The sequence below is a fragment of the Thamnophis elegans genome, chromosome 1 (assembly GCF_009769535.1).
Source record: "Thamnophis elegans isolate rThaEle1 chromosome 1, rThaEle1.pri, whole genome shotgun sequence".
NCBI lineage: Eukaryota > Metazoa > Chordata > Lepidosauria > Squamata > Colubridae > Thamnophis > Thamnophis elegans.
Genome location: NC_045541.1, coordinates 132,125,497 through 132,144,321, shown reverse-complemented (window position 1 = coordinate 132,144,321; position 18,825 = coordinate 132,125,497). Strand labels below are relative to the sequence as shown.

Sequence of the window (18,825 nt, the reverse complement as noted above, 5' to 3'; positions counted from 1 at the left end):
TGCTGACTGGATAGAGATATAGATGCAGAACTAAAGTTCATTGATGCAATCTACAGAAGTTAAAATGCTGACTGCTGCAATTTGATGAGGAAGGTGGAAAGAAGAAAACTAAGCACAAACTGATTTTTTTCTGACCCATCAGCATTCCTAAGCACAAATATCTGTAATACTAGGCCAGACCAATATGCCACTGTTCCATAGCACTTCCTCTTACTGACAGTATTTCTGGGTCTCAAGAATCATGTAGTATTCCCTAATTATTAGTCTTCTGCATGCAAAGTCTATCTTCCAACCATGATCCAGCTCAAAACAAGACAAATAGTGCAGAATACAGAATACTACAGAATACAAGAATACAAAATAACAGAGTTGGACGGGACCATGGAGGTCTTCTAGTCCATCCGGCTCAAACAGGAGATCCTGAGTCTGTCTCTTTCTCTCCCTAACTAGACAGAACTATTTTGTTAAAAGAAAAAAATAGCTTAAATAGCTTATAGCCTGCCATGCTGACCATTGAATAGGAGGCTTTTTTCTTCTACCTTCCTTTCAACTTTTTCAAACTTATTATGAGATACGGTAGAGGAAAAACAAGTAGAATAGATTTCAGGACAATAATTTTGATGGTGAAGCCTGGCACTTTTAAAAATCACCACTTAGAAATGGTGTTTAAGATACTTCTTATTTTTCAGTAATTTTTAAAGGTGACCTATTTCCTGTAGCAATGTTATCTCATCCAGGATTGTTACACAAATAAGTGAGAAACCCACATATTGTTAAAAAACCAAATTTCTGGCTCTGTGCTTCCATCCAAGAGCCACAAAATATATTGGCTATATAATGCAGCTTTTTCTGCATAGAAGGTTCACTTATATTCACTATGTGAATCCCATTTGTTTCACTTGACCATCTTTCAGTGGATTTTACTCTCCATCCATTTTAAAAAGGAAAACAAAGTGCCTACAACATATATCCTTACTTAACAACATAAGACAGCAATAAATTACAGCAGATAATATTGTGATCCTATGAGTGTTCTATATGAGTAATACAGCTGAGTTCCCTGTTCTTTATTCATTACCGGCAGGTTTGTCATTAAGATGACTATTAAAATCAAAATAATCCACAAAGCTAGTAAAACTATGGAACTAAAGATGTTCAGTAAGGTTTGCAGCAAAGTTTGGAGAAGAGAAAGGAGGACTGTAGAACAAAGAAAGAAAATGTTGCACTCAGAACCCCACTGCTAGTTCTGTATTTGGCTGCCGGTGCTAATGATTAAAATTGCTTGAAATTTTTCTTTGTTGTTTATGCAAAGCTGACAAATACTCAGGAATGTCTTGCCTAGTGTCATAACTGAAACCTCCACAGTTTCTCAAGCAGATCTTTTCCCACCCCCACCTCTCTGGAATGCCTCACCCTGAACTGGGGCCTTCTGAGGTTGTTTGCTAATGTATTCTTAAACCAAATTAGGGGCCTTGACTCTCGGTAAAGTCCGTGAGTTAGCTGCCACAATGTACTGAATTAAAGATACCATCTTGGACTTAAATCACATTAGAGTCCCCCACCCACCCACACACACATGCAAAAGCCCAGTTTCCAATCAATTTTATAAAGGGCCATCAGCAGAGATACACTAATGGTATTGAGCTGAGATCTTTAAACTTAGGTCTTCAGAAAGAGTGCAGAGATAAAACAGGCACTGTAATAAAGAAAGAGCCCTTTGCTGTTCCTTTCTTCAATGAGATTGCCCTACACATTACACATGGGGAAATCATTTTAAAACACCAAACTCCTCCCCTGACATCAAAACATGTCACCCAAGGCTTCCTGGCTTCTCTGCATTAGGTAGCTACAAATACATGCTTTTTCTCCTTCAACCACATCCCCAGAACATTTGCCCTCATTTAAAAGACTTTAAATTATTTTATACTATTATTCAAATACCAGCACATCCAATAAAACCTTACATTTATACCATAATGCTTATTTAAGGTGAATGTTCGAGCTCAGGTATTTTTCTTTTTAGAAGAAAAATTCTTGAGAAAACTGGTGCATTAAATCTTTGACTGAGAAACAAAGAACGGGTTACTTCATGGTACTGGACCTGGGTACTTGAGAGACCGCCTACTGCCAATTACCTCCACTAGACCGATACGATCGCATAGATTAGGCCTCCTCCGAATTCAATCATCTAGCCAGTGTAGACTGGCAACTACCCGGAGGAGAGCCTTCTCAGTGGCTGCTCCGACCCTCTGGAACGAACTCCCCATGGAGATTCGGACCCTCACCACCCTCCAGACCTTCCGCGCTGCCCTGAAGATCTGGCTGTCCCGGCTGGCCTGGGGTTAAGACTCTAACCCCACTCGAATTGTGTGGCTGTTGTGTTTTTTAAAATGTTGTATTGTCTGTATGTTGGAAACTGTTTGTCCTTCCCCCCCCCTTTTTTTTGAACTGTGAGCCGCCCTGAGTCCCCCCAGGGAAAAGGGCAGCATACAAATAAAGGGAAAATGAAAAAATGAAAAAATACTTGCACTGATTTAAATATTAATGATTCTGACTGAAAGTTGCAAACCTTTCTCTCAGTTCCCTTCATTGTAACAGCCTTTCACATTCATTACTGACATATTCAATAATCTCAAACTCCCTCACCCAGTTCAGAAGATTATTTAGATGTTAAGTCTTTAATCCTCATAATGGGTCCTTCTTACCACTTCATTCCTAGTTGCAACTTCTATCATGCCTTATGTGAGAACCAACAACTACTGATTTAGACAAGACTCCAAAAAGTTGCTCAATTGGTGTGCAACATCAGCATTTCCAGTCAATTCAACCTTTATGAAGTCTCAGAAGGATATGTGCTTCACTGAAACAACCATTTCCTTTGTTGCCCTTAAAAACCTTCAGTCAGTGATCTGTCCAAAACCCTGCTTAGTTCTTGCTTGATTCTGCTGTTAACTTTGGGTCTTCTCCTTTAAGGCTTAATGTTCAAATTTACCCACATCAAGTGCTATGTCACACAGTCAAAAGTCACTGGGATCATGGCTTAGATCCCTGAGAATTCTGAAATGAGATGGAACTAACGATGCCATTCCTTTCCAATATTATATTCAAAACTTCAGGAGAAAGTTCTTGCGTATCATCAACAACCAAAGCAAAGAATAACAGCTGAAACAGGATTTTTTTTTCATATGAATTTGAAAGGTAAGGTGCAAAACTAGAAACTAGGAGAGTGTGTTTTATAATTTATAATCCTTCTTTTAGGATTGAAGCTGGTGACTTTGGGCCAGACATTATCTCTTAGAGCAATCCCCCTCACAGATTTATTGTGGGGAACACAGGAGGAGAGACTATTATGTTTATGTCTTAAAAATATCTTTTCATGCACACTTCTGAGGAGATAGGGCCATAGAAAAACACATGAACATATCTACTTAAGTGAAGAAATTTTTAAAAAGTTCTAGCTTCTCCTTCTCATTCTAGGCCCTCCTCTTAATATGTTCTTTCTTTCTTTCTTATACATGTGACAAAAGCAAAAGTTGAAGACTTTCTCAAAGGAAAAAATGTATAATTGTGGACCAGAAGTATGCTTATGCTACAGTATATTTGTATCTTATATAAAAAGGAAGAACTTTACTTTGGTGGAGAAAAATAATAGAAAGGAACCATTGATACTTGACCTAAAAACAACTTTGTAACAATTTTCTAACTGGAAACACTGCAATTTTCAGGGCTGAAAGTAGCTTTGAGTTTTAGCAAATGACTAGCTCCCAGAGTATTTTCTAGAAGGATTGATTTGATTTGATACAAGGGGTGTCAAACTCACATCATCATGGCAGAGCCACGTGACATATTGGGACTTTTTCCCCCTTCGCTAAACTGGGCGTGGGCTTGGCCAGCACGTGACACATCCAGCCTGCGGGCTGGGAGTTGGCAGCCCTGCTCTAAACAGATCCTTATGGGGCCAAACCTTGTGTGATTCTGCAGGGCAAAAGCCAAGGGGAGGAGGAGTGGGATAGAAGAAAGACGGGTAGAGAGGGACGGGAGAGAGGATGGGAGGGAGGGTGAGAAGGAAGGGAGGGAGTGGATCGGGAGAAAGGAGTGGTAGAGGGGGAGGGGAAGTAGGGTAGAGGAGGAGGATGGAGGGAAGATAGAAAGTTGGAGGGGGTGGAAGAAAGAGGTGTATGGAGAGGGGAAGAGGTATATTGGGTTTGGGGTATTGTTGACAAGAGGAATTGCTGCGATTATTGTTTAATGTTGTATGGCGCCGGCTATGCACAGTATATATGTGAGTGTATGAAAATGATAAAATGGAAAATAAAAACTTTTAAACCATAAAAAAAGAGAAAAGCAAAACTACTAATGTTCCTTTAGTTTACTGGTATACTGTTTCTCTCCCTCAAAGAGGAAAAAAAAATGAAACATGAACAAATCCGCATAATACAGACTTTGAGAGAGGGAGAAAAACTTCACTCAAAGTCCTGTATGACAAATAGTTTGGTTGGTTGAACTTGCAATCTGTTCTTGAACTACAGAAATCCATAAATTCTTGGAAATATGCTGTTTCCAGATACCCTTCAGAGGAATTGTACTTATATCTTTTATTTTTCCTGCCTAAATTTAAATTCTGTTTTTCTCCACATTGAAATTCATTTTTTTTAATAGGCCCCATTGTTCAAGTTTGTCAAGATCTGTCAAGTATGTCAAGATATATTGTACTATGCCATGTTTTTAAAACTATTGTGTTGAATAAACACCTTTAGTTGATATATTACGTTAAACCAATTAGTTGGATTTGTCAATCAAGTGAAACTTGGCAGTTCCAATTGTAACAGATCTGAAACTGGTTGATCAGTTAATATTGTTTTTAAATCACCAAAGTGCTGAAGTTTCATAAGTGCTGAGAACTTACAGTACTGTACACTGCTACCTGATTGTAGAACGCTCAGTCCTGAAAACGGTTTAATATTGTAAATGTCCAAAGGATGTATTAGTTCCAGGATTTTTTTTTTCATTCTCTTTCTAATCTATGATTGAAATTTGTTGCTGGCAATTATTCATATAGTTTGCTTCTTTGCCAAGCCACTTTTGTTGGCAACAGTTTCCAACCATTGATAAAATATCTTCAAAACAAGTAAAATAGAGGAAGTACTTTATAAATGAAATATCAAAAAAATAAAATAAAAGCAAATCTGGAAAGCTACAAAGCCCAGTAGAACGGATCTATGAAAAGAAAAAATGGCTTTGGTATTGTTTCTTTCAGGTATTTTTAAGCACTTATTTATTGCTGCTTATTTTTGCTCCTATTCTGAGTAATCAAAACCCTTTTGGACCTTCTCCTATGGTACAATTTTGCAATAATTATACAGAGAAAAGAATGCAAGCTTTAAATGCACTTAATTTTTTTTCTGTTTAACATGTTTTCACTGGCCACAATGATGGTGCAACGTTTGGCTTTACAGCAAGTTCCTGAGAAGGAATCACATCATCTTATTTGTAGGCAGCTCCTTATCAGCATGAAAGAAGTATATTTATTTTTATGTTATTTATTGGAATTTGTCAAACAAAAGCAAGAAGAAGAATAAGAGAATAAAAATACAGTGACAGGACTGACCACTTAAGTATGAAGTAAGCTCCACAGAAGTCAATTTGTGACTGAAACTGTGAAAATTTGTAGCTGAGACAACTGAATCGGGTAGGGCATTCCAGACTTTGACAACTCTATTGCAGAAGTCATATTTTTACAGTCAAGTTTAGAATGATTTACATTGAGTTTAAAACAGTGGTTCACACAGACACAGTTAAACTCATCCCTGTGTTTAGAGTAATCCAAGGACAAAGGGAAAACTTGAATCAAAGTTCATTGACTTCTTGTGTCACAGACAAAAGTTTTCAAAAATGGATCCCTAATGGAAAGAAGCAAGAATGCATTTATTTAAATAAAGTTTAGGGAAATGGCGTAGGAGAAGAATATGTTAAGCTAAAATGATATAATTGCCACCTCTGGTTTATAGATCCAACAATATATAAAGTGCAATATTAATCACTTCAGAACTTGGTAGTTATATCGTGGCTTTATAAAGCACCATGTTCCTTGGTTTGTATAAACAGGGCTGCTCTAGCAAACAGATTTGGATTGTTAACATAATAAATATAGGTCATGAGATATCTGCATTCTTTTTAAGATTATTCTCCAATAACTTCTTTTCCAGAGTAGAGTAGCAGCTCTTCTTTATATGCACTCTCTTTCTTTACATAAACCTCTGGGTTTTAATAGATTTCAAATATCCTTCCCACAGTTCTACAATGTAGAGCAAAATCGGTGGGATAATGGCAACTGCTGCTTTTATCCTTTAAAGTCCTGGGGAATCACTAAGTCACCAAGTTTCTATTGTCTCATTCCAATTGTGTAGCTTTTCAGTAAGTTTCTATTATCTCATTCCAATTGTGTAGCTTTTCAGTAAGCATGGCTCCTACCTCAACCATATGTGCCTAGCATCAGCTGAGAAGGACTGTCACACAATTATTTCAAATGATATCCCAGCATTTCTGGATTTTGCCTCTTTTGCACTGGAAACGAATCCTGCCAATTATGCATTTGTTCACTCTAAATCCAGATTGTTGTCCTGTCATCTCTAATTTACAAAGCAACGGATACAAACACCTACTTTTAAGATATATAGGGTTTTTTTCCAAACATACTAATTATTGTATGTTTTTTAAAGAAATTGTGATTGATTTTGTTGTATATTTTTAATCTAATAGCCGCATCATAAAATTCAGACAAGTAGACAATCTGAGATATAATTGCTTTCCAATTAGTGTATATTCCAGGAACTGAAAATCAGGTCTGTTTAGATTTAGAATCTAGGCTGGAAAATGTTCTCCATTAACTTTAGGTTTTAGAAATTATTTAAACAATATTCCAATAATAATTTTGCCTTTTTCTATTAGAAATCCTATTAGAAATATTTGTTATTATCTGGGATTGGGGGGGGAGAAATTCTCTTGAGTAAAATCACATGTCAAATGAAAAAGAACCTTTCATCACAGAGAAAAAAATGAATTATCAAAGACATTCTTAATGGGAGATTGCAAGTTTACCTTTAATATAAATGTGATGTGTGTAAAACAGGCAATTGTGACATGGAATATAGAAATACTGCCATGCAATCATGGAAGTTGCTGCGGGCCAATCATCATGACACACTCCATGGCCACGATCCAGTACTGAGTTAAGTGCACTTAAAGCTATTACCTTGGCCAGTGGCCAGTATATGGCCTAAGAAGAATGTATCTAAAGATGGTGTCAGGGCTTCCATGGACAAAAAGTGTAATATTTGAAGCAGCCCTAAAATATTCTGAAATCATCTAAGTTCTCATTTTTCACAAATAAATTGCCTGATAGAAAATAAAGCTATGCCTTGCTTTTTCAAACAAGATTTTACATAATATCTAGGAATTTCTAGCACAGTATTCAGAACATTGTTTCTTCACATTCATTCTAAAATCTTTTTTTTTCATAAAATGCTGGCAGGAGTTGAATTTCAAAACCCAAATTTTCATCACAGAGACACTGCAATTTTTTAATAAACTTTCAGTTATAATATGTAAATAACAAATATATTTATGTATTCCTAAAAAGGAAAAAATATTATTAAAGAAGCTTCTGGCAATCATTGTGCTTTAACTATTGGCAATACGTTTATTCCTAAGCATCTAACTAACCAACTATCCTTGCATTATTTTAAAAAAAATGAGATCTTATTGGACCCAAGTGGAAGTAATGCCAGCTGATGGAATCTAGGAGGCATACCGTTTTTGTTGTGGTATCTGCCCTGATTTATAGATTTGTTTTTCTAGACATTATATATTTTTTATTTGCAATATTGTTTTGAGGTTGATATATGCTGCACAGAGTTGTGATTATGTTGGGCGGCAACATAAATCTTTAAAATCAATAAGTACATTGAACCGTAGCAGCAAAATGTTGCCCTTTTAATCTCTGTCCCCAAATTATACTGATGAAAGAAGGAAAGCTTTGGGTCATCAAGAATCAATATATATGAGAACCATAGCTCTCTTCAGTTTTGAGACTTGAAAAAAATCATTGGAGTTACCATACTTTAATTTTACTTATATCCTTTATCAGATTCAGACTTGTGGTCCTGGAGTTGTATTTTTTTTAAAAAATAGATCTCACAAAGTGGAAACCACCTCAATCCTGATGCTGAAATGCCGTTTCTAAGAAATAAGGGGAAGGAACTTAACAATGAAAATGCTATTTATTACAGAAATTGAGTGTACCTATGTTCTTGAGTGTTCCTATGCTGAAATAAAAGATTGATGTATTCTATAATGTACTTCCATTGTTATTAATTTTACTGAGTGCTGCCATTTGGTGTTTCTTGGAAAAAAAATAACCACCCTTTTTGATCCCACAAAGATATTAGCTGTACGGCCAGACACCAATATTTTGCCATTGCATACTAGATCGGGCAGTTCTAAGCTTTTATAAAAGTAAGAAGAACAAGAAAGCTGCAATTTGGATTGGCTAGTCCTTCGTGTCTTGCTAAACAGCACAATCGATGCATAGTACTATTCTATTTCAGTCATTTCTGTGTTAGTGTGTATTTGTGTGTAATATGAAGTTTACCAGCCCCTGCCCTACATTATTGACTAACTGTTCCTTAAAAACTGTAAGGATAAAACAGAACTGGCCTATGTGACAGTGACTGAAACTTGGTGTGATTCATCAAAGAGAGTCCATTCATACTTAAATCTGACTGCAGTTAATGAAGTATGCTAATATCTATCAACTTCCACCCCAAAATTCAAATGAACCTATGCATTTATGAAAGCTGCAGTTAAGAAAAATATTGTATCCATGGACTGTGCCGAAATGGACAAACTAACTAAAGAAATCCAGGGAAAAGAAGAATCAGAATTCTACCAGATATGGGATAAATGGTATAGGTGGATGGAGGAAAGAAACAAGGATCAATGAAGGAATATAACAAAAGTCAAAAAATAATAGTTATGAGTAAAATAAGAGGGTTAAGAATGGTGAAAACCAAATGAAATACAATAGAAGGGGAAATAATATAAGGTGAGCGGTATTGATTGATAATTGCTATTATAAAGAACAGGAAGTTCCTGTTCGTATTGTATTGTATAAATGTGGTGTACGTCTAAATTTTGTGTGTGTGTACTTTACATGTTTGTTAATAAAAATATTGTATCCATTTTGAATTACATAGGATAACAAAAAGCTTATTTAGGGACAGTTGAGCTTTAAAAATGTATTATCAAATCTTAATGTAAAGGAACATAGAAAGGCCTATAGTTGTCCTCTGATGTACTTCAATTAATTTAATAATGCAGAATGTTTCTATTGTTTATTCATTCATTAAACATATGTTTATGCCATCACAATCAAGAGAGACTCTTGGCAGCTTACATAAAGCAAATAAAATTAAAATGACTACAGTCCCCTTAAAACAACTACAAAGATAATTAAATAGACATAAAAGGTTACATTAAGATCAGGAAACATTCAAGGAACAGGGAACATTCAGGTCATGGAAGTGCTCTCTGAAACAATTCTCTCTTGGACCAACCAAGAGGGAGCCAGTATGCCATCTATGGGGTGTTGGGAGAAGTCTACTCCACAACATTGATGCAGAGAACAGCCTTGCCTCAGTGCACAAATGGACTCTCCTGAAAGGTCAGAGTTCGCAGCAGTTGTTCTCTGGTTCATCCAATTGGTTGGTCAAATGCTGACGTTAGGTTCAACGCTATTTATAAATAGCTGGTGTAATTTGTTAAATGATATAATTTTTGCCTTTCCTCCCCCCTCCCAATTCATAATTTATTTTTTGTTTTCTCTGCACTGATACGTGTAGTCCTAGGTCTGTGCAGGAATTCAGACTCAAAGGTGTATAGGGTCGTTCAGCACGCACAAGAAGTATTAGTTCCCGACCTTGCACACCTGTCCTTTGCAGCTGATGTGTGATTCTGGGAAAAGATGTGTTTTGTTTATAGTGCCTTCGACGGGTGCTACATGTGTGCCAAATTGTGCTCCAAATCACATTCTGCTCTTTGAATCTGCATTTCTGTTAAATCCTAATATATATTCCTGCCAACTTGCGATATGTCATTCATCTTATGATGCAAACTGTAGTCCATAATAGTTGATGCCTTTCTAAATATATCAGCCAATCTGACCTTTTAACAGGCATCAGGTTTTCTTTGTTTTGTTCCTCACTGTGTTTTATCTGAATTTTAAACATGAGGTGCCTATTTATTTGACTGGGGAGGAATACTTATGGGTCACTGTTAAAGATGACCATTTTTTCTGAGATTTTTCTGTTTCTCTTGGCACTAACTGTTTGTATTTTGTGAATCAATAGGATGTACAAAATATTTTGCTCTGAACCATTTGAGCACAAAATGTCATGAAACTTCCCTTAGTTTTCAATTTCAAGCTTTAAATGTGTTCAAGCTCCATGTGTTTTAAAAATATTTTAAGTTAAGTTATGGGGACAAATATATTTGTTGGCACTGGAGCTCAGATTCTACCCATGTCATTGTAGGTTTGTTTGTCATGTTACTTACCTTTGAAAACCACCAATTTCATTCCTGTGATGGTAGAACAAAAAATTTCTGAGTTTAAAAAAAATGATGTTAAATTTTTTAATTCAGAGTCTCCTTAGCTCACTTCAGGAAAAATGCTTCACCCATCACCATCAAACCCATAGTTTTGTGAAATGCTTATACTTTCCATAATTCCAAATATATTCAATATTTGAAACAAGAGGTTCAGTTTTCTGTGTCTGCTCTTTTTTTTAAAAAAATTATTATTATTTTTGCTTCTATCAATAATTCTATCTAGATTATTCTAAGCTTGATTTCGGTTCTTTTAACATCTCAGCTGTGTTTCCTATCTTTGTGCCATGTGTACCATAAAGATATCTCCTGAATCTATAATAAATTTCCTTGGGTTTGGATTTTTTCTTGCTTTATGCCTGCTGTATACACCAACATTTGAGCCCTTAGTTGTAGAAATCTTTTTGTTTTCAATTTATGCAATTTCAGTGAGTTCATGCATCATTTCCTCTCTAACCCCATTTGCCTCTTCTGCTCTCTGAACAACTTAACAATAAAAACAAGTCCCCAGTTGCTATGCTGGAATTTTCTCCTAAACACTCCAAATTACTACCATAGAGTTAATGGGATCATTTTATACACTGGAAGAACAATGGACCTAGACCTGTAGTTTCTCAGTATTGCCTCTACCATCACTGGATTCTTAGATATGAAACAGAACCAAAGGAAGAGAGTGGTAACAAATTCCAATGTGTGAAGCCTCTGAGAAACTTTGTTTCTCAGAATATTTCCCCATTACAAGTATTATCTATTACAAATACTTTTATGGAGTAGGAGAGAGCAACAATTTTCAGCCCTAAATCCACAAACCGTTTTCAGCTTTATTTCATGTATCCCTTAGCCTCTTTTCACTCACACTCACTCATTCACACAGAGTCTTATGAAACAGTCATAGTCTTCTAGGAGTTCTTTGTTTCTGCATTGCTACTTGGAAGAATAAGTGACTATCACAAAGGTGGAAAGGAGAAACAGAATAAGTTTCTCCTCCACTCCCCATTTTAATATTGACCCCCCCATGCCAAATAAACAATCTCAAAGGAATAAGAGTACCTTCAAGTACAACAATAGTAAAATTAGATGCCTACATTTAAAACAGTGGCCTTTACTTGTCCTTCTTTTATATATCCAATAATTTAATCACCTGCAGTTTTTGAGGTAGCTTTATGATACATATGTAAATTGGTCAAAAACCAGTCAGACTTGCCATTAAACAACATACAATACTTAAGAAAACTCCAGCTCAGTTTATGTTGTTTCCCTCACTTGTGTCTTTAACAAAGTAATTATTACAAATGTAAAATAATTAAAAGGTATTTAGATCTAAAGATTCCCTCTGTTTATCTGAAGACAAACATACTGTTTAGACTTGCACTTAGAATCCAAAAAATAATTTTTGAAAGAAAAGACCATTTTCAGAAACAGTAACTTTACAAAATAACCACAATTATAATTTAATATGCAACAATACACAGAAGTAAAATTTCTAGAAGATTTAAAATAATAATAATAACCTAACAGCACAGTTTTAAAAATCGGAGTTGATCCTTTTTCAATTCATTAGTGATATTAGGCATTTGAAAAATATGTTTAAAAATAGTATATTCATATTCTACAAATTGTTTTTGAAAATTTAAGAATAATTCATAAAGCAAAAATGTGTCCTTATGTCCAATGTAAAAAACAATTAAAATTATTTCTTCTCTAATGCTAACCATTTTACCTAGATAGCTGCCCTCTTAAGCACTTCATAAGCAATGCGAGGAAAGGAATCCTGAATTGTTGGATCTAATGTCTGTCAGAAGTATTTTATCATGCAATAAATATAGAAAAGTTGTCATATGGAGCTAATGTTTAATGCATACTGTAAACTCTCTAAAACCTTTGAAAATATTCAACTCACAAATACATTCCCTGTTTGAATGGAAAAAGAAGTGCATTCTATCACTAATATTTTTACAATGAATTAGATAGCTTACAAGCTCTTTACTTAGGTATCTTGTTAGACTTGTGTACCGAGGATAACAACAGCCTATCTTGGGCAACCACCAAAGTGACAATAATTAATTCTGTGGCTTAAAATGTCTATTAATAACTTGCAAAATGAGATTGCACCAATATCTTGCAGGGCAGAATCCTCACCTTACTAAAAGAAAGCTACTTTGAGAATTTATTTGGTAAGCTTCATTCAAACATTAGAGATCTATGCCAGACAAAATTTTTAAAAGAAACATATCAGAGGAAAGCATTATTTTACCTTTCAAACCACAATGTAATTTAATTACCATTCTGGATTACATCTGCACAAAAATGTCATAACTGACCCTCCAGGGCAATTCATAGCAACAGTGTCTCTCTGCTCTGCGTACAACTGTGGCTGCACAGTGTTAGCTAAATCCTGCAGGGGGCTGCCGTGTTCTTCTGTATTCACTTCTTATGGCTCTTATAGCATAGGGACCCCAAAAGCAATCAGAGCAATTCAGAGGAGGTTTCTAAAGATGTTAAGCTGAACTACTTTGTATCTGACAAAACAAAGCCCTTTGTCCCAACTCCTCTAGTAAAGGAAACAAGTTTGTACTAAACAGGTCCCTGAATATACCTTTCTGACTAGGCTTTGGGGAAAACAACTTTACATAACTGTCACAATGAATTTAGAATTTTCATCTTTCTTAAAAGATTTATTCAAAATATTTCCAGGAGCTAGGTTATATGAATATATGATTTGCAGGACAGATTAGGTGCATGTGTGTTTATAAATACAGTATATCAAGAAATCTGTCTCTGTTCAGTGGATTTGCATCCAGGAAAGTGCTCGTCTACATTCTTACTTACCTCAGAAGATGTAGGCATATACAGGAATGAAATAGTTGTTGGTTTTCTCTTTTGCATTATGAATGGAATTTCTCTTCACCTCTTGCTCTATACTAGCCACATAAGCAAATAATACTCCACATGAACAAGTATTCTTGTAGTGCCACTTATGAAAATGGCTGAAGTTTGAAAGCATCTACAGAAAACCAGGTTTTTCTTTTCCAAAGATAATTAAATGTGGTATAATAAATAGGTCAACATAATGTAAATATAAATGTAAACAATTATGTAAACTATCTCTACGTATAAACAACTTTAAAGAACAAACAAGACGAGCCCTGAGATGGGTAGCTAAGGAAGTCAAATTCAATACAGCTTAAACAAGAAAAGGACAGCAATGAAGGAGATTAACAAGTAGAAATATGTCATTCTACCACTTTTCTTATGTATATACAGAAGATGTGTGGAATACGTATTTTATGATCTGCATGTACCATCTAAAAGCATCTAAAATCTGAAAAAATAGCTTTATTCTTTGCATGTTAAGCATTATCCATTGATTGGTGAATCACTGAATTGGTAAATTAAGATACTTTAATGAGGTGGGGGTCTTAAATCAATAGAGAAAAAAGAATTCTTAAATTATTATCACTTACATAAAGAATATGTTATGGCTTCTACCTATATTAGTATTAGTTATAAGGAAATACTGTGAGTGTTCCTCTGCCTTTTCACATCAGATCTTTCAGAAGAAAATTGATATTTTTGGTCTCTCACAAAAAAAAATCTCTTCGAATCAGTTTTAGAACTTTTGTAAAAATTCAGTGTTCATGTTTTGATTCTAATGCATTGTAAGTCCTTGCCATTTGGAAGGAATCAAAGCAACCAATTCATCATTTTTTTTCCTGAGATAGAACAAAAGAATCAACAAAAATGATTTTGCCCACTGATGAATGCTAGGATTCCACCACATGCTGCTACTCAAAATTTGGTTAAACAAGACACAAAACTCAAGACACCTTGTTGCAATATTTTCGGTACATTTTTGCACATGCATGTCCACACAAATACTTTTGAGCGCCTTCTGCCTTGCCTTCTCTCTGAACTACAACCAGGGAACATAGATGAAGACTACAGAAAATTGCTGTGTCCACACAATGTAATAGTATGTAGGATCAAATGAATACACTGTGGGAACACCCAGATTTCAAATGGATTTCAGTGATAAGTGACAATCACTGTGAAATTTTCTTAATATTAGCAAACTGTATTCCTTATTTAAACCTGCTTATCATTCAAATCACTTTCAAACGACATGAATTATCTTAGCTTGACGACCTGTATCAAGCACTAGCTCTTGTCTTAATCCATCCAATACTAGGCATGTTAAAGCATGACAATTACAACTGTGTTGTATACATCCGTTATAAGATAAACCAGTGAGACCCAATACAATGTTCAATAGTCCAACCCCACTAGCCCTAAAATATACAGTATAATTTATTATCTGCAAAAACTTATCTTTTAATCCCTTTTAAATTCATCAAGGCTGATTAATCTTTATTATTCATGAATTGATTTTTCCCTATTGTTACTCAACAACCCTACTCAAGTAACAATAAGGACACTGACATTGTAATATTTTGTACGCATTGTACAAAATCTTGTCTTTTTATGTACACTGATAGCATTTGCACCAAAGACAAATTCCTTGTGTGTCCAACACATTTGGCCAATAAAGAATTCTGTTCTGTTCTGTTCTAAATTTTAAAAAAGTACCTGACAACTTAAACTTGATATTTGTTTTCATTCTGTAATCAACATTTAAAGAGTCTTCCCTAAATTCCTCAATGAATAAAAAGGAAATGAAAATACAATACAGTTGTTTGGGCACATGTATTTGCCAAATGTATTTCTCAAGTATATTTATCAACAAAAATTCAGAGAACAAAACACTATTAGGACCACTATAGTGTTTCCCTTAAACAATATGTCGTTTCTCTTGGAAAGATTTCATTAAAATAAGAGCATGGATTTACTTAATTCCGTATAATTCTCCCTACAATACTAGGCTGCGACTGATGGTGAAGAATTCAGCAAGAAACCACCATTAAACTATAACTGTATTTTTAAAAATGAAAAAGACAAATGTTACATGACATACTGAACAGAAATATAAAGAACTCATTGTCTACAACACTCCTCTTAAAGGAGATTCAAATATTGCAACACCTTAAAATATTGCAACAAAATTCCTGTCTTTAACCAATCATGCTTCTTAATGTTAATAGACAACAATCTAATCACATTTTCTTATCATTTAACTAAGGAACAATCTCTTGGATTTTTCTATAATGTAGTACTTGCTCTCTTTCTGTAATAATTCAATTCCATCTGAAAATGAATATCCTCTATTTACATCTTTTAAAAATCTATAATTTATTTTTTATAAAAGTCGCTTTATATTATATCAAAACTGGGTTCAGAAGAGAGATTAAGTTTTATTCCTTACAACTCAATTTATTCAAAGATACCAGCATAGTGGCATCTTGTACTCAGCATAGATAAATATTTACATTCATGCTAGCTATAAGGAAACGCATAGTTAGATATGCTACTTATATTAATTAAAACATATACAGGTCCCAGTAGCATGCACAGACAGTAAATCTGATAAGCTTTTGTATGAAAACATAACATAGAAACTCATAATGTATAACTCATAATCAAAAATAAGATTTTTCAAAATGATTTTTGCTTTTATTCATGCGACAATTATATGAGAAGGCAGGCACCATGTTTATTTTATTTTCTGCAACATTTTTAAACCAACCCAATCTACAAAAGTGTTTTGCTTTTAGAAATATATGAATATACGATTATATCTGACTCCATTTTTAATATTCTCAAAAACATTTATTTCTATATTATCCTGATGATAAAGAAATTGCATCAAATGGCAGCTACTGTACACTGTCTAAAAAATGTAAGGGAATCCAAGACAAATGCTTATCAAATATTTTTTATTAGAAAGTAATGTTTTATATCTCCAATAGCGTCTGTCTATTGGTTTCAATTTAGACTGCATTGCAGGCAATATGGCCTTAATTGTTACCACTTTCTAAACTAAGGAATTACATGTTCTTCTCTTCTGATACCTACATGCCCAGTTGACTACTAATTTTGACATTAAGGTTTTAGGTTTTGCTTAAATTGCCACTCCAGAATAAATTGGCCCAAAATTAATCTGGATTGTTCTCACATATCACTAAGTTTACTAAAATGAAAAAGTCATATTACATTAAAATAGAAGCACTTGAGACGTTGAACGAAGTCTAAATTAAAGAAGTTCAGCAAATTTTCTCAAGACTATATCCCCCAAATAATTTAATATCTATCATGGAAGAATGTGAAAAATCTTCTTAGAATTAATTTTTTGTCAGAAATAAATATCCAAGTATTTAATAGTCTTATATCAACTTTATGATAAATTGTATCACAAGGTAACTTTTACAGGTTTTGGACAAAATAACATTTTATTTGTCTAAAGACTTCCTCCTGTAAGCTATTTTCATAGACATTTAAATTTTTCAGACCTAAAAAATTCTACAAGTATCAGTGGAGGAACGATTTGTATATGATTGTAATATGTACAGGTGACAAACACAATGAATTTAAAGGAAAGTATTTTGCAGATCAACATAAGTGATGACAATAATATTCCGTTCTCCCTGTATTTTAAAGAGGAAATCAGCAATTTTTCAATGAAAAAAGTAAAGCTTTTTGTAAAACCATTCTCATGATTCTATTCTCAAGAAAATAGAACAAAATACGTTTGTGGAGCTGTTCATAAAGGCTGTTATACAGAATTTATCTTTAAAATATAATAATGGAGAACCAGTTTATATGTAGATGTGTCTGACTGTCCATCTGCCTGCCTATCTGCCTGCATATAAAGGAATGCATAGCACACAAATATGTTTGCAGGAGAAAGTATCACATATTATAAACATAAACAATTTGTTAACTTAACATACAGGGAAGAGGCTAAAAAGATAATTTTAGCCTGATAGTCTAATGGTCATTCTAACTCTTACTTAGAAGCACATAGAATGAAAGACCACACTTCATTCCAAATTTCAGTAGTCTGTCTACAATATTTCCCTTTCCTACCCCAGAAACAGGATATAATGGTATGGAAATACCCTAAAAATCAGCACCTCACCAGCAGTGCAGAATCGGACAAGATACGCCGCCTCTGTCTATTCTCAATCCATTCCCTTCCACACTAAAAAACAAAACAAGAATAGCTTGGTCATGGCATGTTTACTGCACACAAAAGGGGTAAAACAGAATCTCTAGCATGCTAAAATTTGCATGAGAAGGCAAATACCCTCTAAATATACAGTCAAAGTTTGTCACTTATGGATTACATGTTTACTGTTAACAAAATATTCAAGAATATTCTGATAAAATGAAGATTAGCTTGAAATATTGGGGGAGATTACTTCAAAATCTAAACATAGATTTTTTTTTCTTTTAGGGGGCAGGAGAAAAGGACACCAAGGTGAACACAGTAGACACGAAGAATGCAAAAGAAAAATGCAGTACGTATAAGTTACGTGACAATAGAAACTGCTTTTTTGCAACTTGTCCCTGGGAAACACAAAATAATGAGTGGCAAGGTTGATTGTCTGAACTATTCATGTGCACCAGCAAGCCAATATACATTAGTGCAGTCTTCTTTTGTATTGTTTTGAACAGTACCCAAAGCTCAGAAAAAGAACACCCCAGTTCCATTCAAATGACATCCAGAAGCAGCACCCAACCAAGAAAAAAAAATGCATATCTGGCATGGATTAAAGGGCACAGACTACTTTTCTTTGGTTAACATAAGATTAAGTCATGTGCAGTGAAAGTTGCCTTAATCTTCAAGAGCTTGTTTGTAATTACATTTGCAATTACAAACAGGGCAAAGATATTTTTTCTACAATAGGTTCCACTTCAAGCTGTCATACTTTCCTAATAGAAAGTAGTCTCAAACAGCAGAGCTCTCAAGTGCTTCTTGATTGACAAGTAATGGGCACTTACATAGAAGGGCCACTTTATGGGCAACCCAAGTGCTCAAAGAATCAAAGGACAGAATAGGACAGATAATGCAAGACAAGTCCGGGCAGTCACCAGAAGTCAACACTCGCTTGTAAATAATAATAATAATAATAACAACAACAATAATAATACAAGCCTTAGCCACAAACTACATGAAAGCAAAAATTCAACATGTTACCACCAACAGCAAATGTCACCTCTGTAATGAGAAAGACGAGACAGTCGACCACTTGATCAGTGGGTGCT

At 34.6% G+C, this 18,825-nt stretch overlaps 1 protein-coding gene across 1 annotated transcript in view; it reads right to left on the bottom strand.

Annotated features, from left to right (window-relative positions):
• ESRRB (estrogen related receptor beta) overlaps positions 1 to 17,849 on the bottom strand; it is a 106,132-nt gene extending 88,283 nt beyond the window's left edge. Inside the window, exon 1 of the mRNA XM_032224558.1 lies at positions 17,696 to 17,849. The gene's annotated coding sequence lies outside the window, so the exon portion shown is untranslated. The remainder of the gene's footprint in view (positions 1 to 17,695) is intronic.
• Positions 17,850 to 18,825: the final 976 nt, after the last annotated feature.